This window comes from Cygnus atratus, chromosome 3, assembly GCF_013377495.2.
Source record: "Cygnus atratus isolate AKBS03 ecotype Queensland, Australia chromosome 3, CAtr_DNAZoo_HiC_assembly, whole genome shotgun sequence".
In the NCBI taxonomy this organism is placed as follows: Eukaryota; Metazoa; Chordata; class Aves; order Anseriformes; family Anatidae; genus Cygnus; species Cygnus atratus.
In genome coordinates this window covers 30,085,131-30,111,884 of record NC_066364.1, presented here as the reverse complement: position 1 = coordinate 30,111,884, position 26,754 = coordinate 30,085,131, and positions in this window count along the sequence as shown.

Sequence of the window (26,754 nt, the reverse complement as noted above, 5' to 3'; positions counted from 1 at the left end):
AGGTGCTGTTGCAGAAGTAGTATGACATCACTAATAAAAGTGTCATGAGTGACCACATCCAAAACACTGACAGAGCTGAGGCTGCCATGGTTCCATGTTTTTAGGTCCAGACAGTAGTGAGACTGAGAGTGTGTTACTGATAGACACACATGGGCACATACACACATCTGGACACAAAGATCAACATGGATGACTGTCATAGCTTTGGCTATAGGACAGGGTTATTTTTCTTTATAGAGGCTCACACAATGCTGTGTTTTGGATTTTTGTTGAAAATGATGATGATAGTGCACCAGTGCTTTTGTTTGTTGCAGAGCAATGTTTACAAAGAGCCAAGGACTTTATTGCTTTTTATGCTGCCCAGCCAGCGAGGAGGCTGGGGAAACACAAGGAGCTGGGAAGGGCCACTGCCAGCACAGCTGGCCCAGACTGACCAAAGAGATATTCCATACCATGTGATAGTATGGAATATGAACATATGAGCATATTGTCATGCTCAACAATGAAAGCTGGGGAAAGAGGAAAAGGGGAGACGTTCAGAACGATGGTGTTTGTCTTCCGAAGAAACTGTTAGGCGTGATGAGCCCTGATTTCCTAGAAGTGGCTGAACACTTGCCTACTGATGGGAAGCAGTGAATGAATTCCTTGTTTTGTTTTGCTTGTGCATGTGTCTTTTGCATTATGTAGTAAACTGTTCTTATCTCAGCTCTTGAGTTCTCTCACTTTTACCTGATTCTCTCCACCATCCCACCTGAGGAGGTTGAAAGGGGCTCTGTTGTATTTAGCTGTCTGCCAGGGCTAAACCACAACAATGACCCACTCAGGACTAACACAGATGTGAATAGTACCAATGGCTTCATCATGTTCTTGTTTCTGGCTGATCAGGATGAATGTCCATTAGTGAGAACTACATATCCATATCTACAGTGTGGATCCCATAAGTCTGCCCAGTAACTGGTCCTTGGATCCCCAATTTCAGGCAGTTGTATCATAAACCCCCAACAGCCACAGCCTCACTCCAATTGCTGGTGTAATCTCCCTTACCTACACTTACAGTATGGATCCCCCAGTGACTGGCATACGACACATAGTCTACTGAGTAACAGACCCTTGAATCATCTTGCTTCCATTTGCTTCGTGCAAACACACATGTACAAAAGGGTATCCCATTTGACCCTCAGACCCCACAGACTCTCCATTCTCTGGCTCAGACCTCCTGGTCCTTCAGTAGCCAACTCAGAGAGCTTCTGATCTCTCCAATATCTAACCCAGAACTAGGGCAGCTCCATTACCTGCCTCCCAAGCCTCTTATCCTGCTCACTGGACACTCTAGTTTGGTGTTTGTTAGTGTTTACACACTGACTGACATATACACTCAAACCATATGCACGCAACCCCATCTTTCCAGTTGTTGGCCCCCATACACTTTGGAGAGATGCACTCTGTCTTTTGGTCCCTCTTCCATTGCTGGTGCTCAGACACACAACTTTACTCTCCCAGCTCCCCACAAAGTTAGGTAGTCCCTACAGAGGTTAATATGAAGGGAAGGCAGACTGCACTGATCAGGCGCAGGACATGGTCAGACATACATACTGACTAACATTTATCCTTATTTTCACGTGCTTGTTCCTCCCCAAACGATCTAGATCCATCATTTTCCCAGTCATTGGTTCCTCTCTTAAAGATCCCATAATAAGTTTTGTGCAATCCCCAAATGCTGTGTGCTGCACCCCACTCTGAGATACCCTATAGCATTCCCTATTGAATCCAGGTGTGTGGTGTCCCCTGATCTCTGGGTATGATGCTTCCTTCTATACATGGCTCCTCCAAAGGAATTTTCCTAAGCTACTTGCGTTATTTAAGTTCTATGATTGTAAATGATGTTGGAGTGGAATTTCTGTTGCAGGTATGGGAGAAAGAATAACGTAAGAAGTATGAGAAAGGTTGGTAATGCAAAGAGAAAAGGTTTAGAAGTCAAGGTGAGGCAGTAAGGAAAGGAAGTTTCTTATGATCTGTGAAGATGAAGCATACCACTAAGGATTTAGACTTGATTTTCCTAAGAATTCACTGATTATAAGGACTTTCTAAGATTTTTGTGTCCCTTATTGGTATACATGTATTTCTATCTGGCAAAATAAGTACACAGCACCTGCTGAACCACTTATTTTAATTTTAAATAAATTATGTTTGTAATTCTAAACATTTCACTCATAGCCACACATTCATTAATCAAATAACCTTTTGGATCTAATTGGCACATGAATGTGACTGTGGCGTATTCATTGCAAGTGTATGTTGTGCTCCAAGACACAGCAATGTTTATCCAAGACATGCTGATGCTTCTATTGGACAACCCCCCACGTTTTTTATTTTTTTTTTTTTTAAACTGACCTAATTCTAGTGATTTCAATACATTAACAGCAGCACATAAATGACTCACTGACATCAGCAGAAGTAACAATCATACACCTAAAAGCAAAGTTTGATATTAGAAGCAGTTTGGGAAGGATTGAAAACAAAATGAGACACTACTATTTTTGGATTCCATTTTCCATCCATTAGATTATCATGAGAAATGTGTTCTGTTGAAAAAAGGCTTTGATTCACCTAGCTTGAGGATCTGTCCTAGTTTTATGAGCTTAAGAATATGGATGAAATATAATTGAGATGGAGATGGTAATAATCAAGCTGGCTGATTATTTATGTGGATAGTTTCGCATGTGAGCTGGTATTTTCCCCACTGCGGCTGAATATCTTAATATCGAATTACTGTAAGTCCAGAGCTGTCTTGTAAATAAAGTTAAAATTAAGTGCTTTAATATATTTTTGGTGTCTATACCACATATAAATATTTAGTGTCCTGAAATTATATTCTTTATCAACAAATGCATAAAATGCCATTATTAGGAGATGCATGTATGCTGCAAGTAGAGACTATACACTTCAAAAAGACATTGAGCTTTAGAGGAACATATATTTAGACTTATCTCTGAATAATATGTTGTAAGCTGTCAGAGGAAGATTGAAATCATGTAATAGGCATAAGGTTATAGTGATTAAATGCCAGGCCACAACATAACAATAGCTTTTAGATAACATATTTTTGGCAAAACATATTGCCCATAAAAAGTGAATTAATTGAGAGAGTTTGTAAGCAAAGTTAGCAACTGGCTTTAATGTGTTATTAATAACAGTATTTAGTGTATTGGCATGGCTATCATTCTGCTGTATTGGCAATTTCCTTATGTATTTTCTTTTCCCCTGGATTTACAAATGCAGTGTATATATTCAGACAACATTTAAACAGGATCTGGGAGTGTGAAGGACTAAATTTCTTGTTTGCTAATCAGCCCAACAGATACAGGTAGGGCAATGAAACTAAAAATAAGTATTGCCTGTATTTGAGGCTAGAGTCATGTTGTGGGATTACAAAATCTCTAGAAGGCTGAGTGATTTAATTTTAGAAAAAACATCCAAAATATAACTATTTCCAAAATGTAGTTGTGAAACTTTCTTTCTCTATTCTTCCTGCAAAGATGTGGTGCTCTGTTAGTCTGCCACAGTTGTGGGTAATTCAACATATTTTTAAAACATGGCTCCAGACTCTCTAGGGGTTTCTTGAATGAGCAAAAGGATTCTTTTTACTTTATTGTTTTCCTCATAACTGAACCTTGGTGCATCCGTTTCTGTACTTCAAGGATGCTCATTAGTGAAAACAACAGTGAATGTCCAGTCTTCTGGAAACTGTGAAGTGGTCTAATGAGTCTTGGTAGGGTGATTAGCAAACCTCTTTGTCTTCTAGAGAGACCAGCAATTTACAGGGGATTAAAGGTAAATTCAGAATTCTCAATAAGGTTCCCGCTTGAGCTAAAATATAAAATGCATGCAAGGGTTTAACTTCCATTCATATGATGGACAAGAGACAGGAGATTGACAAGTAGTGCATGAACTCATTTACATTAATCTCATTAGAAAGAAGCAAAGGCAATAATGTAGGCTCCAAAGCAATGAATTATGTTACGTGAAAAAAAATGAGCCACAGTGGGAAAGAGGCAATGACTCCTCCACAAACTGTCTGGTGCCAGTTCATATAATTCTTCTGGAGGGAGGCTCCATAGAGGCTCTTAGAAAAAATATAATGCAAGGAATGTTTCATCTTTTTCTCATGTCTTGTAAAGAAAGTATACTTCTGCATTCCTTTATGGATATTGCCTTTATAAGTGACTTTAATTGTCAGAAAGAGATCTTTCAAAAATGAAATAATGTAAGCAATACAAAATACAATTACCTGAAGAATTAAAATTCCAAACAATTTAAATCACTGAGTTATAATCTTATATAGAATCTGGAAAGAACACCCATAATTCAGGAGTGTAAATGTTGTTGTCACTGCTTTAACTAAATAGTCATACAGTCACCAAAATGAAATCTTGTGTCTCTGACTAAAACCAGTTTATGCTTCTACTGGGATGGTCTCTTTAATTAAAACATTCATATTCCCAAGATAGGTTCTTCTTCTTCACCTCCTTTGGTAAAGGTTTGTAATGTCAGTGAACACTTTCATCAAAAAGCTTTTTTTTTTTTTTTTTCTTTTCGTCTCTCTCTCTTTTTTTTTTTTTTTTTTAAACAGGTCTGTTTTTGACATTACATAGACATAATTCGTGTGCTCTTATTTTTAATTAAGTTCCAATATTGTAATTAAGCTCTTAGGCACATAATTTCAATTTAAATTGCAAACTTCTTTAAGTCCTCAAAATGAATTAGTATTTTCACAATGCCACATTTCTCAGTACGTAGACATCATCACAGTCAGGTCTGTGCAAGAGCTTGTTCCTGATTCTTGTCAGCTTTCGGGAACAAAGTCAACAAGTAACAAACTGTATGGAAATTTTACAGTTCTCAGCTTCAAAAACTTGGGTTACACTCAGTGTAGATATTGCTACCTGAGTTGATCACAAATGTTCCATTTATAACCAGTGAAGCAAAAGAAGAATTTCTAGGGTACAATTCAACACCTCAAAATCTAGACATTAGATAACTCATGCCATAAAGTGTCTTTATTTTTCTTGACCTTAAATGGAGACACTCAGGTTTGACACTCAGTTTTGACAACTACACTGCAGATCTAAAGTACACTGAATCCTACTAAAGGTGCTGAATTTTCCATATATTTTGCAGAGAGCTTCTGGAATCTTGAACCAGCTTCTTTAGTCCTGCAATTCTTAACTCAGCCCAAAAGATCAGACTCTGAAGGTATTGTGTCTAATGCATGGTTTCCTTGGTGAGCAAGACAGCTTACTTCAAACCTACTGTCAGAAATCTTAGTGAACTGGGTTTTAGATTTGGAGACATCATTTTATGTTTAAAAGTCTTAAAAATTTGTGGAGAACTCTTTTGGGAATCTGTTCCCTCCTCTTTGGGCTATTTCTTGTATCATGCTTAGTGATCGTGGTAAAGGATATATTTGAATTATTACAGAAAATGGGCTGAGTACCATCTACTAATGGTGAGACAAAGAGGCACAACATTACTCGCACCAATGTGTGTTAAACTCTACTCCATCAAAATAGGGCAGCTGTATCCATCCCTCCACTTGGGAATGTTTCCCAGCTTGTACTAGCCACTGCTACATGTCTAAGTCAGTCTGGAGCACTGGTTGTTGGTCTCAAGCCCAGATTCTTTTCTGTTTTATAAACTAGAGGAAAATGTAAAAGCTTGGTTTTATGTATTTATGTAAACGTAAGAAAGTTGCAGTGCCTACTGCTGTAGAACCAGAATAAGAATGGGATATGCTGTATATAAACTTTGGTAGAAAGACAGAAAAAAAATACTTCTTTCCATGCTTTTCCTGAGATCAAAATCAGTGTGAATGAACTGATAATAATTATAACCAGTGTATTTTCTACACTAGTATTATAATTAACAATGATTTGTGTGAGCAGAAGACACCTCAAGTACACTAATGTTCAACTCATCTGAAATTCATAAAATAAATAAATATTTACAAAACAGAAAGGTGGCAAAAAGACATGATAACATTTTTGATCAGTCAATTCTCTCTAATGAACAAGCATTAAAATTATGTCTTTACACAAAGTTGACATCTTAAGTTTTAATGTAGAATTATAGTACTGTGTTATTTAAATTACACAATATCAGTAGAATCTCTCCTACACTATTGTAAGTTTTTCAGTTTCTCATACTGGGAGGATAAAGTGACTAAGAGGAGAACAGAAAAAAAAAAAAAAAAGACAATAGAATAGGGATTATTTTAAGAATCTCATTGAACTCCCACTGGAGTCAACATGTGAATGTCTGGCTATTTCAGTGGGAGTAGTAGCAAACCTATGATAAGCAGGTTATATTTTCCAATATACAGTATATAGTAGTCCTATTAAATGAGAGTCAAAATCTAATGACCTTCAGGTGTCCTCACCTTGTAAAAAGCACGAATCATGCAGCAAATACCTACAGGGCTTCAGGGCTTCCTGACCTTGGAGGTACTGGATGATATTTTTAACCAGAATGAACTTCTCATACTGTTTCTCATCACTTATTTTATGGAACAGGTGATATAAACATGAAGAAAAGAAACAAAGACTGGGACTTTAGTCAGGTAATTATATTGCACATATTTGTTTTAGACTGGTCAGGTAGCACAAATGCCTGCCCTGGATGCTTTCTAGTAGTCCTGTGGCAAAAGAAAAAAAAAAATCATTTTCCATGTAATTCTTGCTTGTCATATAATTCTTGTTTCATCATCTGGAAATGAACATAAATATAACCATTTGAAAATGGAGAAACAGAAGTTTTGAATGTAAGTATAACCATTTGAGAATGGAGAAACAGCAGGTTTTGGACATTAGTTGTACGGCATTAAACTGGCAGCTGCTTCAGTACTCATTATACAGTGCTCAGTTTTATGGGATTATTATAATTATTTTCATTGGTACTGTGAATTCAATGTTTTAATAAATGCTGTTTTAACTCAAAGAGAATCAAATGAATTTAAGTGATCAGCTTTGATGATCGCTATTAATATTTCTGTAGTGAGATATCAATAGCAAGTAGTTCAGAAAGGGCTACAGATGTATGCACATATAAGTTTAGAAACACCAGGTGTGTAGAATGAATTGACAGAGACACTAGAATAAGAACATATGTGAAAGTGATCCATCATAATCCTATAATGCAGTAAAATAGCAGATACATTGCAAGTATAGGCACGGTATAGTGCTACAGGTGTCAGGACTATACAGACAAATGGTCAATTGTTGATAAAGAACTGTGTAACAACTTAATGAAGCTGCCTATAACTGTTAGTATAGCTGGACATATAAGACAACAACAAGAACTATTAATTGTACAGGTGGAACCACTCCATAATTGGTTATACAAAATTAATGACCCTGATATCCTATAATATTATTCATTTAATTATCATTAGGTGGAAATACCTTTAATGCCTGTGTTTGGTTTAACAACCCACCCTTGAAGCTTAATTGCATTTTAAATACACAACATTTAATAAAAATCATAAATAAAATATCTGGTGATGCTTTTGTATATTACTGATGCAAATTTAGGCAAAGAGGCATTATAGAGTTGAACAGAATCTTGTCCTTTTACAAGATAAATAAGCTTATTTAGTTTTTCAAGAATACGAGAGGTAAAATCAACTGCCAAATAAAGTGTCATTAAGAACATTTGTAAATAATTTTTAATTTCTATTATTCAAAGGTGTTCCATAGATACTGGTAATGTATTGTGATACTGAAGCTCTGTAACTCTGTGAGCTTTATGTTTTTAAGAATGTGTCACTCGTGTGCAATCTAATATAAAGAAAAAAAAAAAAGGTGCACTTTTCAGAGTTATTTTCATTTGACGCAATTTTAACTGCTAACAAATAAATTCATATCATCTAGCATGGAAGAACTTCACATGATCAAGAAAAACAACTTCATCATTCTTGTAAAATTCATGTACACTTCTAAATAAAGCATTACTTTTGATCTTCAAGCATATTATGACAGATTCTGTATTCTCAAATAATTTTCTGTTGCTTTGCGTAGAAATTTATTTTAGCACACATTTTTAAAACTTTCTGTAATCACCCCTTTCTGTTTGTTTCAGCATCATATTTTGTATGTTGTTTTGTCTGAGCGCTTGAGGGTCTAGTAAGCAAAATGCTGACAAATTAGAGATGGATTGATTTTGACCTTTTGCAACTTGGAATCTACAAATGTTTATGCAAATGCTTGGCTTTCTGAGTAAATGGTCCAGTTGATGTCAGGTTGACAACTTCTCTTAAACTCAGATTTAAGATTTAAATGCAAGTAAATTAGATCTACAAGTACTTGGCAGATTTTAGGAAAATTCAGTCTTAATTTGCAAAAGAGGACATAGAAGAAAAAGTATTTTCTGATATCTTTTGTTAGTTTTTCTGGTATAGTCAAACCTTTTCTTTGTATGCACAGGTGGAACTTCTACATATCTGAAGTACTGGTAATTTAATATGAAATGATTAATCATTTACCAAACAGTGCATATGATAATTTAAAAGCTAGGTTTAATATTAAACCAAAGTTAATTGCAAATGGTATTAGTGTTTAGAAGGAAATGTCAGTTATAATAGTAATTATTAATTCCATTTCGTTTATTTTTTAAACATTTGCAAACTTTTGGAACTTGAAAATACAGTGACATATAACTTACTGAATTTGTGTCCTGCAGAGCTGACCATTAAATTTAATCAGTCTTTTTAGATTTTGCATTAAAATTCTCATCATTGCGCTTACTCCAAATAACTTGTTTACCTTTGACTTATAGTAAATCAATTTTCCTACAGAATTTCAAGCTATGATAAAACAGCTTGAAACAGAGAATGAATTAGCTAGATTTTAAAATCTGCACAGAAGCTGTGAGAATAAAATGAAATCCAAAAATACTAAGGTCATTTATGTAAATTTCATTTTAAGTAAAGGTCAAGCTATCAGATCATGTTGAAGAAAAAAAATGTTTTTACTACTCCCACTTGTGAAGTTTCATGTGAAATTGCAATATGGAATATTGTCATCAACTTCTAGAGTCTGTGGGGAAATAAACTCTAATTCAGGTGGCTATAGATAAAGCTATTCTTTGAGGAAAAAGATGGCACCTATTTTCTTATCCCGAACATGAGCATATCAACTGGAAACAAAAGACAGTTTTACAACCCTGCTTGGCACAGATGTTGAACATTAATTAATGTGACAGTGCAAACAATTTAGCTGGTTGCTTTGCAAATATAATTCCAGTCAGCCTGCTCATAATATTAGTTCAAGTTGTATGGATTGTGATATTTTTGTAGTTGTTTTGCCTAAAAATAAGAAATTAGAAGTAGTCTTGCTTTTCTTGACCATCTCACATGCAAAGGGTGAGCTAAGCCATTTAATCTTGGCAAAAATATGATTTTTTTTTTGTCATTTTTAAACACCACTTTTCAATGTGTTGATATTTTCTGATACCAAAACATAATTGTGTCAATGTGATGTATGAAACGCAAGGAGATTAAGGTGAATGTGCCCATTCTCATTAAATAATGTATTGTTTACTCTGACAAAAAAAAAAAAAAAGTTTCTACTGGTGAATGATGTACATTTTTCTGCAACATCTTTTAACCACAGACCATTAGAAATAGACTCCACCACCATACAGTATGGTCTGAATTGTTTCATATCTCTTGTAAGTACAAGAATAAGAAAGAGATCAGCTGAAAAGGCAGTATGACCCTGGTTGACAATGTTGCATGGCCTGTGTTAGTAGCTATTTGAATCAAAATGACAGGTAACCAAAGAGGAGAAATATTTTTAACATTTGTGTTTTGTTTCTACAATACAGCATCTAAATGTAAAAATACTCTGTCAGTGTCATGGCATGAAAAGTATTTTCCAAGTGAACTAAACACATTATTAATATTTATAGTAAAAAGGTTTTGGTTGTTTGTTTGCTTGTTGTTGTTGTTTGTGTGTGTATTTATTATTATTTCTAATTTTCCTTCCATGAGTTCTGTAGTTTGACAGGATTCTAGCAGGATTTTATTTTCTTATGACTAGCGAAAAATATCAAAGGAAAAATTCTTATAATGCTTATATATTTAGGTTAAACAACTAGTATGAAAAATACATATTTTAGTGGAATGCGGATTTCTTACATTTACCAACTGCTGTGAGGTTCTCAGCACATTTACTTTTAAGGACAGGATAATTTTTTGGTTCCAAAATCTTATTTAGAAACCAGTAATGTAACCATGGAAATATGAAGTTTGATGTAAGTGTAGGGCAAAGGATTCTTAATGTACTTTCTGGCCCATGCTGGAATATAATATCCCATGACTGAGCTAGTAATGGTCCTCAAACCAGGTGGGTAAAAGAGTATGTCCTTGGGCAATTACTTTATACCGCTAACCTTAATGCAGACATATGCAGGATGAGGAAGAAAGTGCTGTTTGTTGTTCTTTTTGAGCTGGAACCTCCTGTGCTTCAGTTTGTGCCTGTTGCCTCTTGTCCTGTCACTGGGCACAACTGAAAAGAGACCAGCTCCAACCTCTTGACACCCTCCCCTCAGATATATTAATGAGGTCTCCCCTCAGTCTTCCCTTTTCCAGGCTAAACAGGCCCAGCTCTCTCAGCCTGTCCTCGTACAACAGTTGCTCCAGTCCTTTAATCATCTATGTAGTCCTCCTCTGAACTCGCTTCAGGAGCTCCCATCCCTCTTACACAGGGGAGCCCAGAACTGGACACAGTACTCCAGGTGAGACCTCCCTTGACCTGCTGGCAACACTCTTCCAAATGCACCCCAGGATACCAATGGCCACAAAGGCACACTGCTGACTCATGGTCAGCCTGCTGTCCACCAGAACTCCCAGGTCCCTACCTGCAGAGCTGCTCTCCAGCAGGTCACCCTGGGATATCAGCACAGCCCTCTAGGGTATCAGCCACTCCTCCGAGCTTTGTGTCGTCAGCAAACTTGCTGAGGGTGCACTCTGCTCCATCATCCAGGTTCTCGATAATGAGTGGAACAGCACTGGACCCAGTACTCACCCCTGGAGGACACCGCCAGCTGCAGGCCTCCAACCAGACTTCACACCACTAAGCACAACACTCTCAGCTCTGCCATCCAGCCAATTGTCAATCCACCTCACTGTCCACCTCGCTAAATGTTAGAAGGTAGATTATTCTGTGTATAAATTTTACTGTGTATATATATATATATATATACACAATATAGTCCAGTTCGTTATATTCAAAAGTATGTAAACATACAGCTTATTCACTGGATCCATATGAAAGGCCTACCTTAAAATAGAAAATGCTACCTAAGTAATACATATATAATTACTATCTCTGAGCTGCTTCTTTAGTCATTTTTTGTGAGAGTCACGATGTATGACTTTTTATGAGAGAGTAGTCATTTTTGGGGAGAGTGTTTCAGAGAGAGTGTTTGGTTTAACAACTATGAGATGCCCCTTTGAAAATAGTTTTGTTTGTTTGTTTGTTTTGTTTTGTTTTTCTCCCTTGTCACCTGTAGAGCTTAGGAAAAATACTACATTTATAATGCACATATAATTTTGATAAACTCTCTAGGTTTATGACAGAATAACTGATATGCTCCTACTCTATGGCACTATTCCAGACCTACAATTTTACTTGTCATTATTGTTATCTTCTCACATTCTGAAGATTACAAGCCACTTGGAGCTTTTGACTCTGCTCCAGATCTTCATGCCTTTTACATAATAGCAAAGACTGCTGCTTTATGCTTGTGGCCATAGTTCTAAATTGTATGTTTTTGGTAGATTTAAATTATTAACATAATCTGCGTGGATACGCAGTATTACAAATATATGATATAGAGTGTGCATTACTATTTTTTTGAATAAACTCTGTGGCATGATATATATATTTTTAATAATATGTGATTCTTAAGCAGTCATTCATGAAATGGTGCAAAGAAAGCGATCTGAAGCAGAAATAATTTACGATCTTCTGAACTAATGGTCCAAATCTCATCACTTGACAACACTGGCCTAGCTGTGATTCATGATATATAGATAAAATATAAGGCTACAGGCAGTAATCATAACGGCTAACTAGCCTCATGAGGCTAACCTCCCTTGGCTTCCTCAGTAATCAAGGGACAAGGATAGGTCCTTGGAAGAGTGATTCAGAGGATGTGTCTAAATCAACCACTATGAATAGTCCTCTAGCAAACATCTCTTTCCTTCACCTAAGGAAGATATCCTGGGAAATTAGCTGTAAGAGGTCAGTGTTTTCTTCTGTGAATACTGCTTAGAGATGAGGGTCTGGAGGATTCTAGTAGACAAAAGGAGCACTTGAAGCAGAGACCCTGTATGAACAAAACTGCCATCAATTTAAAACTCCACATTCTTGAGGAGACCCTTCTGACAAGATCAGGATACTGAACCTACCCTATTTGCTCTGCCTGTGCAGTCAATAACTGAACATTTCTACAAATAGAAAATAGCTACATTTTTCCAGTGGCACTCATCTTCATGATGATTCAGACAAGAAAGGTTTATTTTGATGGGTCTTACAGCAAAAAGGTCTGTCACTGAATCACATTGTTGAACAAGCTGAGAAGAAAAATGGTGAAATTGCTTAACAGAGCCACAGAGCATGAGTTTTGGATCCAATAAAATATCTAAACACATGCCTATCTGATATGTCAACATCCATAGTACTATTTGTGCTTAAAATGCAGTACACGTTATATTCTTGAAATTCAGAAGTTCAGGGCTTTAAATCAACAAGAATTAAAAATCTTTTAAGGGAATTGTCTAACCTATTCACACTGGATAACATGATAACACTGGCAAACTGCTTCAGTGTTGGTCTTAGTACTACAGGCATGTTTCTTTTTCCTGAAAAATAAAATACAATATATTATTTCTTCTGTAACAGACACACATTTTTTTATTTTGTCCAGCCACATAAACCAATCTTGATTTGTATTTGTTTATTTATTATCTTCTTACAATATTCACATTTATTGATGATTTTAACAAAGTAAAATAATGTTTTGGTTGTTTATTTTGTTTGTTTGTTCATTTGTTTCTAATTTTCTCACTCTCCCTCTCAGCTGGTATCTTAGAATCATAGAATGGTTATAGAACAGTCAAGCTTCTGCCACACTGAATGTATTAGGGATTTCAAACATTTCTGTTATGACTAAAGTTCCTGTGCCATGGCAATGTAATACAGTCAGAGCACCAGAGTCAAGTGAGGTGATTTTGAACTCCTGCCTGCTGTTGAGTATCACATGGACTGGATACCACAGCACTGTAGCTACAGAGCCAACCACCCTTTCAAAGAGAGAGGGAGCCAAGGAGACTATGCAGAAAACAGATGTCCACAGATCTACAGAGATTTAGTGCTTGTTCCACATTAATCTCCAGGCACCAGAGGTTAAGAGGTTAGGCTTTCTGGCCTTTTCTCCATATCACTTTATGTAAGCATGCAGCCAATTTAAACTTGCATATTTTTTGATTTTATCATTCCCTTCTACACATTCATACACATTACTTATTTTTCTTCTCGTTTCTCTCTGCTATATTTACATAAGGTTATACAGATGGCATGTTAAATAGTTAAAAGAATTAGGAAGCTTCTGCATTATTAAGGGACAAAGGGGATGAGCAAAGTGAGAGTAGCAATTCTGGCTCTCATCTATTTTATGGGTTTATATTGGACATAGTGACATTTTAAGTTATATTTTCTTAATCATAGTTGTACTAAACATATTCATAAAATGTCATTTAATAAGCAAAATACTATTATATGCCAATGCACTTCACAGCTTTGAAACATTAATTATAAACAATGCAAAAAATATTAAGATGTACATTGTTGAGATCTATATTATAAGAAAATGAAAAAAAAGACCGGGTTTTATGACAACCTAGTAAAATTAATCATCAAACAATAGGTTATTATACAAAGTAAAAGATAAAAAAGATAAGATGTATTCTCAGTAAAGTAAAATCACAGAATCACAGAGTTGCAGGGGTTGGAAGGGACCTCCAGAGATCATCGGGTCCAGCCCCCCTCCCAAAGCAGGTTCTGTAGGGCAGGTTGCCCAGGTAGGCATCCAGATGGGCCTTGAATATCTCCAGAGAAGGAGACTCCACAACCTCCCTGAGCAGCCTGTTCCAGTACTCCGTCACCCTCACCGTGAAGAAGTTCTTTCACATGTTGGTACAGAACTTCCTGTGCTCCATTTTGTGGCCATTGCCCCTTGTCCTGTCTGCACAAACCACTGAAAAGAGGTTGGCCATATCCTTTTGTCTCTCACACTTCAGATATTTATAAACATTAATAAGATCCCCCCTCAGTCTTCTTTTCTCAAGGCAGAACAGACCCAGGTCTCTCAGCCTTTCCTTATAGGGAAGATGCTCCAGGCCCCGTATCATCTTTGTGGCCCTCCGCTGGACTCTTTCCAGGAGATCCCTGTCTTTTTTGTACTGGGGAGCCCAGAACTGGACACAGTACTCCAGGTGAGACCTGACCAGGGCAGAGTAAAGGGGGAGGATCACCTCCCTTGACCTGCTGGCCATGCTCCTTTTAATGCACGCCAGGATCCCATTGGCCTTCTTGGTCACCAGTGTACGCTGCTGGCTCATGGCCAACCTGTCATCCACCAAGACCCCCAGGTCCTTCTCCGCAGAGCTCCTCTCCAGCAGGTCATTCCCCAGCCTGTACTGATAAGGTTGTTCCTTCCCAGGTGCAGGACTCTACACTTGCTTTTGTTAAACTTCATTTGGTTTCTCCCTGCCCAGCTCTCCAGGCTGTCCAAGTCAAAATGATTACCTCATTTCATCCATTTGCAAATGTGTAACAGGGAGGAGTGAATATCAACACAATCAGAAAGTAAAACAACTTCTGTCATTATTCTCAACGTTTACTTCTAACAATATGAAAATTATTGACATTTCTGACCATTACTGTAGTTACTGCTACCTAGTACTCTCCTGGCACACTGATTTGGTAGAGGTTATTAAAATTTTTGCCTGATTGTAGTTGCAGTGGTAGATTCCTGGGCTTAAAAATTTAGTAGGGCAGAGTGATCTATGTGGTCACTGTAAGGATCAGATAATGCTGTGCTTGAGGCAACCTCAAAAGCTCAGGAAGAATAGGTCAATTATTTCAAATACATAAGTATTCCAAAAAGATATCATTCTGTTGTAAAGACAGAAGTTATAAAACCAAGGGTGTTCTTCTGGTAAAATAACATTATAAAAAGTTTCATGAAATGAAAATATATTTATGATTTTTTTTGCGTTCTTTACCACCACCCATAGTATTCAACTGTGGGTTGAATACCCACCAACTCCAAATATTTTTTTAGGGAACATTGCCATTATAAAATTGTTATTGAAAAGTGTCTCAATCTAGTGTAAATTTTCTGGGTACTTAAACCACAACTTCTGTTGAACTTCAAACAATAAAAGGAAAAATATATATATATATATTTGTGATCGTAGTATGAAGAAAAGAATATTCCTGCTATAATGATTCTTCACCCTTTCTGAAACCCTTTGTTCCTCCAAAGTTAAATGAACAGGTGATATCTCTCCTAGTTTATTCTAAAGACATATTTTTTTCTAACATAAGGGCTCAGATATATTAATCTTCCAGTTTAGGCACACATCCATCTTTAAAATGACAACATTTTCCTTTTTTCGTACCAAAATGAGTAGTAGTATTTCATTGTAGCCCAATATCATATTCACTTAAGCATGACTTAAAAAGTGTAACAAAAACATTAAAACATAACTTTCTTGTCTGTTTTCATGTGTTATGATTTTTCTGGCCTTACTGCAGTATATGGTATATGAGATTGAAAAGGAAAATTTCTGTACAGTGAAAGGAGATAAATTGATTTTTAGTAATTTTTTAAGGCAGTCAGAGACAAAGCAGGTGTCTATGGACAGGACGAGCAGGACAAAAACAAAACAGAAAATATATAATCATCGTCATGTAATTACTTATGAATACAAACAAATACTTAAAAATGTTTTGCATTTCTCACATAAAAAGCCAACCACATCACAAATGAACAATTTGGGGGGGGGGGGGGGCAGGATGGGGGAATCAATGGATTATAGCATATTTTCTGTAACTTGTAAATGCAGTTTAGAAAATTTTATTTTTACATGTGAGTTGTGCTGAGGATCTGTTAGCTGTATTATATGTTACCTTCCTCCACGTATAGACACCTTCTCTTCTGTATCCATAAAAGAGGCCATAACATTTTTTTTACTGTTTTTTAGGTGTTCACTTCATTGAACTCATCTGTCTGCTCAACTCTAAATTTTGTTATTCTAAAATGAACTTGGGATCTTGGGATCCTTTTGAAGCATTTTGTTTGTTTGTTTGTTTGTTTTGTGTGTGTGTCCTCTGATGTTACAATTCTGGAATGATCAAAATAATACACAGTGGCTACATGTCTTTGGAGTTTTCTCGTTCTGGTCTGGAGCACTGAAACACCACCAAAGGCTATTGCATAGGTGCTGGAGCAGCAAATGTAAAAATTGAATGCTGGCATTACACCACCTCCCAGGAGAAGGGATAGCTCTGCTAGACATGCCTAGCTACAAAGCTTTTATAAAGGAGACATTTATGAACTGAATGTGTTTCCACCATGCAAATGAGGTTTTGGGGCTTTTAACACCACTGTTAGAATTTCATTCATGAACTGAAGGAAAAGGATATTATTTTTCTGCAGTAAACTGTTTCAAAACAACAAACTAATTTAAATGCAGAATGAACTAGACTGAAATGTAAGAAAAGCTGCAAGGATTTATGTATAAAATAGCAAAACAAAATATGTGAGTATAAATCTGACATTATAATATGTAAATATAGTAATAATTCAAAATAAACAATTACATTCTCTTCATTCTGTTGGAGACCAGCCAATTGAGGAGCAAGCTGTCATTAAACTTAAAGGTTATTGTAATGTGATTAAATTATTTTAACTATTAGGAAAATATGAATAGTTTAAAATCTATCTTCAACAAATTGTGCTGGCAAATGACAATGATTCAAAATCAGCTACAGGTCTGGAGTTAAAATGTTTGTGTAGAGACAAAGGCTTATTTGACAAACTGATAATATGAATCTGTATCACTTGCTTTGAAAGAGAGATTTTCAGTGAAAGTCTCCATATTATCTCAGAATACCTTGTCTGCTGAGCTGCTGCATGCATATCCATTTTACTCTCTCCCTGCCTTCTTTATAAAAAAATCACAAAAGGATGACAATTTTCTGCTGAGGTGGAATGAAAGCAAACTTCAAAATCAGTCAAGAAATACGTTTGTTTTCCAGATAGCCTTGGGTCTTAGAAATCAGTATATTGTAGTCCATATTATGTGTCTCAAGGTTAAAGGAAAAGTTCATAAGCTAGAGAAGGAACTGGGAAACTTGTGCCAGAGTTTCTTCTCTTCTGATTACAACATATTTCAATTTATTTAAAATTAAATGGTTTATTAAATATATCAGCATGAGTGAAAAGAAAATCAGGAACTCCTGCTCCAGAGCTTGAAGATTCTATAATTACTCTTTACATCTTTCTATATTTTCTGGTCTCTGGAATGTTCTGGATATCTTTTGACAAATTTGTAATGTAATAAACCTTTAAATTATTCATAGAAGAAAATTATGTAAAGGAGAAATAGCAGCTGTCTAAGCAGTGACATCCTCATCAAACCAGTTTATTTAATAAATCAGGTTGAGACAATACAACAAAACTGGCACTATCTTCCTTAGTTAGCAGTGGACCATGTCATCAAGCAGAGAGCAAAACACATCATTGGGTCACCAACCTTGACAAGTAGTATTAATTAAAATACTGAAAGGCATTGTAGTGTTTTTTTGTTTTGTTTTTGTTTTTGTGTTGTTGTTGTTATTTTTGGTTTTTGTTTTTGTTTTGTGAAGGAGATCTAAGCCTACAGGTAGATAGCAAGAGATCACAAGACTTTTGCAGTAAAAAAATTACATGGATAGAATCTATTCTTTACTAATGGATGGCAAAGTCATTAGTGCAAAGTTAAATATGGAGATGTTATTTTCTAGTGGTGACAATGGGTAAATATTGATAGTGCAAAGTTAAATATGGAGATGTTATTTTCTAGTGGTGACAATGGGTAAATATTGACATTAGTTGAGAAGCAATGACTCTGGACTTTGGAAAAGTATAGCCCCATTTTAGCGCCTACATTAATATGCCTGATCTCTAAACATAATGTTGCATTGAATACAGGCTGAAGTATTTCAAATCTGAGTGGACACCAAAGAGATTAAGATTTGTGAGGCTCTCAGATGCAGTGATGATGGATAACAGAAGTATCTAAAATAAATAGGCTTTATGGCATGTAAATTTTCTTTCATTGGACAGGTCATTTAGCTTCTGACTCAGCAAGATTCTTATGCATCCATTTAACCTTGTATATCTGGTCAAGCAGAGCGTAGTTAACATGATTGCTTCCATGATTAGATATAAACATTCTTAAATTTGCTTCAGAGTGTTGGTCTCTCATGTACAACAGTGAGAATGAGGCATTCTTGCCTCAAAGAAAAACTATTAGGAAGTATAAAGTGCTCAGATATTATAGTGGCAAAGTCTGTATCTATACCCAGGGAAAAAAAAAAAAAGTATATTCATCACTTAGAAATGCAGCTTTGACTTTGTGCAAGTAACTTTGCATTTGATTGCTTAAAAATAGAACAAGTGTAGCTGAACACATATTGCAACACAATTTATATCTTAAAATTAATTACTTGCAAGTGTCTTTATATATGGATCAAAACCACACATTTAACATACTATTTGTTCATATTTAAAGCTGTTATGGAAAGTTAGTCATTATTTCTTCATCTTTAGAGTAATAGTTCCTAATATTCTCAAAGTCACATACTAGCGTCTGTTAACTGAGATTTAAATTACCCCAGTGGGTTGGATAAAGAATACCTAAGTTTCACTTCACTTGCTATTGAACTGTAGCCAAACGTGAGTTAAATGTAGCAGATTTTTTTATGCTCAAATGAGGACATTATTACAATAATACCATATTTCGGGGTTTTCTGAATGAGAATGTCTTATAACAGATTAAAAAACAAACAAACAAACAAACAAAAAGACCTGTTCTTAGAACAGTTCAAAGAACAAAACCCAAAAAACCTCAAACAACAACAACATCTACAACACACACACAAAGGAACAAACAAAAATATTCTCTTTGCATTTATTCAAAAATTAGCTGCAGGAGAAAAGTTACTAAGACAGTTATCAATAACACAATATAACCACTGAACTGCAAGAAAGATGGGGAGGGTATCTTTATCAGGGAATGTAGTGATAGGACAAGGGATAATGGTTTTAAACTAAAAAGAGGGGAGATTCTGACTGGACATTAGGAGGAGGTTCTTTACTATGAGGGTGGTGAGGCACTGGAACAGGTTGCCCCCAGGAGTTGTGGATGCCCCATCTCTGGAAGTATTCAAGGCCAGGCTGGATGGATCTTTGAGCAACTTGGTCTAGTGGAAGGTGTCTCTTCCATGGCAGGGGGGTTGGAACTAGGTGGTCTTTAGGGATCCTTCCAACTGAAGCCATTCTATGATTCTATGAATTATACCCTGAACTTATTTTGAAGGATAACAAACTAACAGAAGAGAATTTATCACTGTCCTCTGAGATTTTGCAGTTGTAGGATGAAATAACAAAGATATTGTATTTAAGCTCAGGACACTGAAGTACTCTAACACATTCTCAGTTCTAAATAACAGTGTTTATTCCCAAATTAAACAGGTGATTGTGTATGTGATAAGCTGCTAGACAAAAGTGGCCTGTTTTGTAAACATGGAGATACACACTGTATGATAAAACTTTTGTGCAATTTTTAGTTTCTTACTGCATACTCCATATCATACCATAATATAATTTCCAAGCTTTTCTGGACACTTTCATAATTTAACAACTTTTAGTTCAGACTTTGTTTTTTATTTGGATTATGTATATGTACACACAGACACACACATATATATAATACATATATGTATATATGTATATAATGCATACATATATATATTTCTAAAAGAAAAAAATGTGGTTTAAGTGGTCTAATAATGGAAGGGAAGGATAGAAGAATGAATTCTTAATTTTAATATTAATTATACAAAATCAATTTAAAGGGTCAGGTTAGAACTATTTCAGAAGATTAGTGTCCCTCAAATGGAAATTATTACCCTATAGTTAAGATGCTTTCATATGTGTTGTGAATGATCCAACACACAGCACTTTTATCATCTTAGCTTTCTAAGAGTTGGAACTAAACTATATGACTTATAATGGATGACAAATGTTCTTGCAGAAAGTTATCTCATCTGAGATGAGGGGACAATAGCTTCTGAAACTGCAAAACCTTGTGACTGGCTGATCATACTCTATTTCTGTGTCCACAGCTTCCCTACATGTAACATGGAGCTCTTTGTCTAGTTCATATGATTGCCAGAAAAATTAATTTCTTAGTATCTGAATACCTCAAGATGGACAGAGCTGAATACAATGTTGTAAATCATGCATATTGCAATACTTTTGCTAGGATTGTTACTTAACATCCTTGGCTAGGACAATATAGTGTTCACCCACTTAATCTGAGAAGTCTCATTTGCAAGCTGGGCAGTACTTTTATCATGATCACAGTTGCTTTGTTAAATGAAGCTGCATGTATAATAGAACTAGCTTTTCTCAGCATAAATAAAATTCATTATCCTTGCATATTATCATGGCCTTTTACTTCATGTCTTATAGTCTTAATGTGTAGAGTCCAACTGTACTGACCAGTGCATAGCATGGGCAGGCAGACTTACTTTCCAGGGCTGTTGAATGCAGGATAGGCCAGACTCACGAGCTGACTGGTAGCTGTTGATAGAATTTGCAGAGGAAGGAGCATCACTTTCTTGTAACTTGGCTTGGTTTGGAAGGGACCTTAAAGATCATGTAGTTCCAGCCCTCCTGCCATGGGTGGGAATGCCACCCATGAGATCAGGTTGCCCACGTCCAAGATGTGGAGGACCTTCTTCTCTCAGGATATCTAAGGAAATTAAAGACTTTTTCTGTTTATGAAGAGATTTGCATTTTGTTGAAGTGAAACAGTGTCTTAACTGCATAAGCAATATTTTAAAGATCTCTTACTTCAAGTTATTATTGATTACGCCACCAGAATTAATGGGAACAAGGGATTTTTTTTTTTAATATATTATTACTACTTTTTGCTGTAAAGTCACTATCTAACAATTTGAGATATTATTGTGTATTGCTAGGCCAATTAAACTTTATAATATCAAAAACCATTAACATGTGGGCATCTTTTCAATGATCATTTTAACGTATTTCCTACCAATCCTCAGATACCTAAAATAATCTTTGGCACTGGAAGTATTTCAGATTTCTTTGTAGTAATGTGATATTTTAATTGACTTTGCATATTAACAAACAAAAAGCTGACATGACTGATGTTTTCAGTTGTACTTATCCTTCAGCAGTATTTGAGAAAAACGAGAGCATGGAGGCATTCAGTAGCGGTTCACATTTTTATTTGGGATTTTAGACTGATCAGAATCAGAAATACTATAAACATGTTGATAAAGTAAATGTCAATTAATACAGGACAAACAATACAGTATATTTGTTCTTAAAAGCAATGGAATGAGGAATTAGTTTTATTGCAGATATTTCACTTAGGGGACAAAATAGTGCAAGAAAAGCATTCTATGCTTTCAAGCATTTTCTAAGCATTCAAAAACTATTTGAGGCAGTGCACCTTATTTCTATGTAAAGACTATGAAAGAAATTTTATATTAATGGATATTGATATGCAATTGCTTTGGAAGCTAATTAAAAAGGGCTTTATAATATGACATACATTTCCAAAACACTCACTTTTGTTCACCTTCCCTGTTCATTTGTCTGTTTCATTCTCTGTCTTCTGATATGACCTTCTTTTTCCCAATGATATTTTTCTCATTTTCTTCTTTTACCTATTATTATCTACCCTTTATATTGCTCTAGTTCCTAGAAGAGAGATTCTCAAACATGAGGAATCATGATCCCACTTAGGGTAATAACCATGTAAACAGAAGTGTGGTTGCAAATTTGGAAATGACCCCAGAAATGAGAATGGAAATGGGGTTTGTAAGCCCTGAAGTGGAGCCAGAAACAGAAAAGCTTTCAGAACATTAGGCAGAGGGTAAAATAATATGGATCCAGCCCTATTCTGCAAAGTGCTGCAGACTCTACGGGGAAATAATTATAAGAACAAGACAGAACAGACAGATGATATGAACAAGTGGGAAAAATTGAGGTAATTTGGAGAAGAAAAATAAAATGTGAGAGTTTTCTGGCCAGCCAAGTAAATCCACCCCCCGGTCACCTCCCTCTTTTTTTTTTTTTTCTTTTTTTTTTTTTTTTTCTGTCTCCACATTCTTCTCATTCTTCTTGAACCCTTGAGCCCCTTGAGCTCTCCTGTACTGCAGCAGGCTGCATGCCAAGATCTTCCCCTGGAAGAAGGGGGAGATACCCCTCTAGGTTATTCCCTGAGGTCAGGAGATTCCTTACCTGCAACAGATACTCAGTAAGTAACTAATAAAACTAGCTTGTTGAAACTTTGCAAGTAATTTGCTAAGCATGCTGAAACTTTGTAATCTTAGTTAAGTGATATAAAAGATTGATTGTGCATATAATCCTTTAGACATAAACTATTAAGTCTGGAATTTGGATAGTCCTAGCTAGACTCCTTGAAGTTTGGACTGCAAAAGGGACTTCATTCTGAATCTTGTGGACTCAATGTGAGGGTCTCCCTGATGCTTTCAGTCTGGCCCTGACCTCTGTGTAGTAACTAATCAGGTGACCTTGCCACCACAAATCTCATTGGTGTCACATTTACCATTACAACTTTTTAAATCACTGTTTTATTCATGATTAAGTTTTTCTAAATCACTGTTCTCATTAATATATTGCTGCTTCTGTCTCTCATGATTGAAGTATACAATTCCTATAACAACACCCTGCAGTAACAACACACTTCAAAAAAAAGAGAAAAGGGTTGCAAAACTTTGCATCCAACACTGAGTTAAATACAAATAGGTTAGAGTAATTATGCCAAAATATTTGACTTTTTTCTTTTTTCCCTAGCAGGCATGTCATAGGACATTTCTGATTGTAATATATATATATATATATTTCATAGCTAGAATTTACAGCAGTACCTGGACACAATACTCAGTAGATTGTTTATATATCAGTGACTATTTCAAGATAAAGTATTGCTAATCAGCTCTTTAAGGGTATATCAGGAGACATGTAAGCTAAGTTTTAGAGTTTTGATCATAAATTCTGTAACTAATTCAATTTTGTAATGAACATCTTAAGTTCATCTTATCAGAGAACAATATAAAACTAAAAGCTTTCCAGTAGATGAGGGTATGTATTTTTATTTTCTGTTTGGTTCTGCCTGCAATTTTCATATTTATCCATGTTAAATTCAGATCAGGTTAATATTATTAGAATTAGTAAAACTGATGTATCTAATAGCAAAATGAGATGAGAGACACAGAACTAATTTTCCTTTAAGAAAGATCAGAATAGTTTGCTCAGGATCTCAAAGCAGTGCTAGTGATTTTTCTCCTTTCGGGTTTCATTTCCTTTCCTTCACATTATTTATTTATATAACTCAAGAAAATAAAAGGTTAATTTGGGAGAAATCGGTACATGCTTTAAAATCAATACACTGAGATGAAAAACTTAGCAGCAAGCATGTTGGGTAGTTTACTTCCATTTGGTGTGGCTGTCTGGAATGAAATGAATTATTTCCCATTAAATGCAACAGCTTTGGGGACAGAAATACACAGAGTCTAAGTGGCTTCCTGAAGTGTATGTCTATGTGGAAAAATTAATAGACCACCACACAAATTAAGTGAAAGATAATAAATAAATAAATAAATAAAAACTAAGATGAAATTTTATAGACTGCATTTATACTTTCCTTCTTGGTGGTTTTGAGGCGCTCCCTCACACCCACCTTCAAGCTATGCCTGCTCACCTGTTCATCTTTGAATTGGTCTGTGAACACTGGAAAAAAAAAAAAAAAAAAAAGATTCATGTGGAAACAACACAGGAGGAGGGCAAGGACTTTGTTAGACCTCCCAGGACTTCTTCATCCTTTGTTTTAGCAAAGACAATTTGAGAGCATTTTATCTGGGAGCTGGTTCAGTCTGTTAACAGATACCCTGCAAGACCATGAGATATTCTGTTTTGTATCCTTACATATGAGTTCACAGACTGTGCTGGACACTTGAGGTGATGGTGTCTCATATGTTGAATGAATGAAAATTTTACACTATTGCTTCTCCAAGAAAATCTCATGTGCAGGACTCCCAGTGGAGCAAGTTACCTTAATTGTACATTTACAACAAGAGAGCCTCAGTGGCAGTGTTCATCACAGCCACTGTATTTCCTCTTTCCATTTCCCTTTTGGCCAGGACATCTAGTACCAACATTACTGTTTGACAGTCAAGTTTTGATTGCTGTAGAATGCATGCCTTATCAACCAATCAGCTTTGAGCTCTGGACATGTTCCCAGTCTCAATATGATGAACAGTTCTGTGTTTATAGATGTTTTAGTATTCTAAGAGTTATGTGCAGCTACCAAGTGCAACTTGTAGACTTTGCCTACTCTTCACCGTTTCTCTTTATCAACAAGTAGCAGTGTCTGGGGTCACTCCCCAAGCTGTTTTGCAATGGACATACCTCAACAAACACTCAGGAAAAGAAGTGCAAATGAAAGCAGTCATTACTTCAGTTTCCACAAACTTAATTTTTCAAGTCTATAGAGAGATCTCAAGTCTACATTTAAAAAAAAAAAAAAAAAAAAAAAGAAAAAAAGTTAAAATTACAAAGGTAGGATTGTTGATATAAGTTAGTAGTTCAAGGACCAAAAGACCAAAACATATAACAATCTAAAGGTGAGAATAAAAAACAATAACAATAAGAAAAAACAAACAAAAAAACACAGGAAGGGTATCTGGGGGAAGGCTAGCTAGTAACTCAGGCCATTGAGGCCATCAGTGTTGTTGGGCAGGACAAAGGCAGCAGCTCTGCACCCCAGAGAATGGCTCCCAGGAGTTGTCATCACCAATTCCCTCCTTGCTGATGCCTGCCCAGCTGGTGAAGGCTCATTGAGTGCTATTCATGAGTTTAGACACACCAGGGCCTAGCTTCATAGCTTATTAGATCCTATCAGTGTTAACCAACACATAACTGCTTCATATTTTTAGTCTGGATATATCCTACTTGCAGAGTGTATTCATACCTAGCTAAAAATGCTCAAACAAACTGGCCCAGGAGAAGAGTGGGAATTATGGAAAGACAGCATCAAATATTCACAATAAGAACTGAGACATCCAGTAAAGCAGTAGACAGATATATATGCTCACTAAGGTTTAAGTTTCCTGATTTCAAAAGACCAAAGCATTTCAAATTATGTTATGAGTCTTTATGTAGGTGGCTAGAAATATGGTTGATGCCTAAGTTTTTACAGTTTTACCCTGAAGTTGCTTAGATGCCAGAAATACTGCTTATGCATATATAAATACCTTGGTCTTGACAGTAGAGAGCAACTTGGCTGTATCAAAAGCAAACTCTGCCAGACTCATTAAAACAGCATTTCTCTTTCTTGAAGGATAAGTAGATAGTTTTCCTCATGGGTGAAGCATAAACCTGTCTTTTCAAAGGAAAGATATAGAGGTCTTTTTTATTAATTTATATATATATATATATTTTTTACTATGATCAGATAAGAGACCTGAACTCAATTTGTATCTCTGGACAGGAATTCAAGTCACGCATTTCTTATATAATAATGCCTTATTCTAACGTGGCAGTAATATTAAGCCAACATAAAGGAAAAAAAAGTCTTTTTATAAAGGTGAATGCATTGGAACCAGAAGGGATATGTGTAAGCCTAGCTTTCTTGTCTACTAGTTAGTATGTTCATCTGAGGACTAGTGGGTTCCAGCTCATCACCCTTTTTAAATATTTGATCAGTGCTTTTACAAGGTAAAAGGCATAAGTAACACCTAAAGCCAGCACCAAAACACCCTTGGACACCTATCTAACAAAAAAGCTATTCTTTGAAATTGGTTTGGACTTGAGTAGGGTGATAAAAGAATGCCCTGATCCTTCTTCCAGAGTACAATAAAAGCTGGGGCTTTTGAGTTACTGGATTTTAATCCAGTAAGGTAAAGATAAATATAAAGTCAGCATTTCCATGGGCTAAATTGGAATGCTACTCTTCAGCTGCTGTATATAAAAAAAGATAACATTAGTGTCAGATACACCTACCTTTCTACTTCAACAGCAAATACTGTTTGCATTTCTTCTGGAAGAAAATTTGAATGCACTTAATTGCCAGGAGGTACCTCTCCTCTATGAAATCCAAGTGGTGAGAAATGCTCAGGATATGAAATGCAGTTGGAGACCAATCACTCACTGTCTTCTGTTTTTCTGTTGTTGATGTTGTTTGTTTGGTTGTTGTTTTTTATTATTATTGTTATTATTATTACTACTACTACTAATTATTATTATTTATTTTGTTTTCTACTTGCTAAGTTAGTCAAAATACAGTTTTGTGTTTTTTTT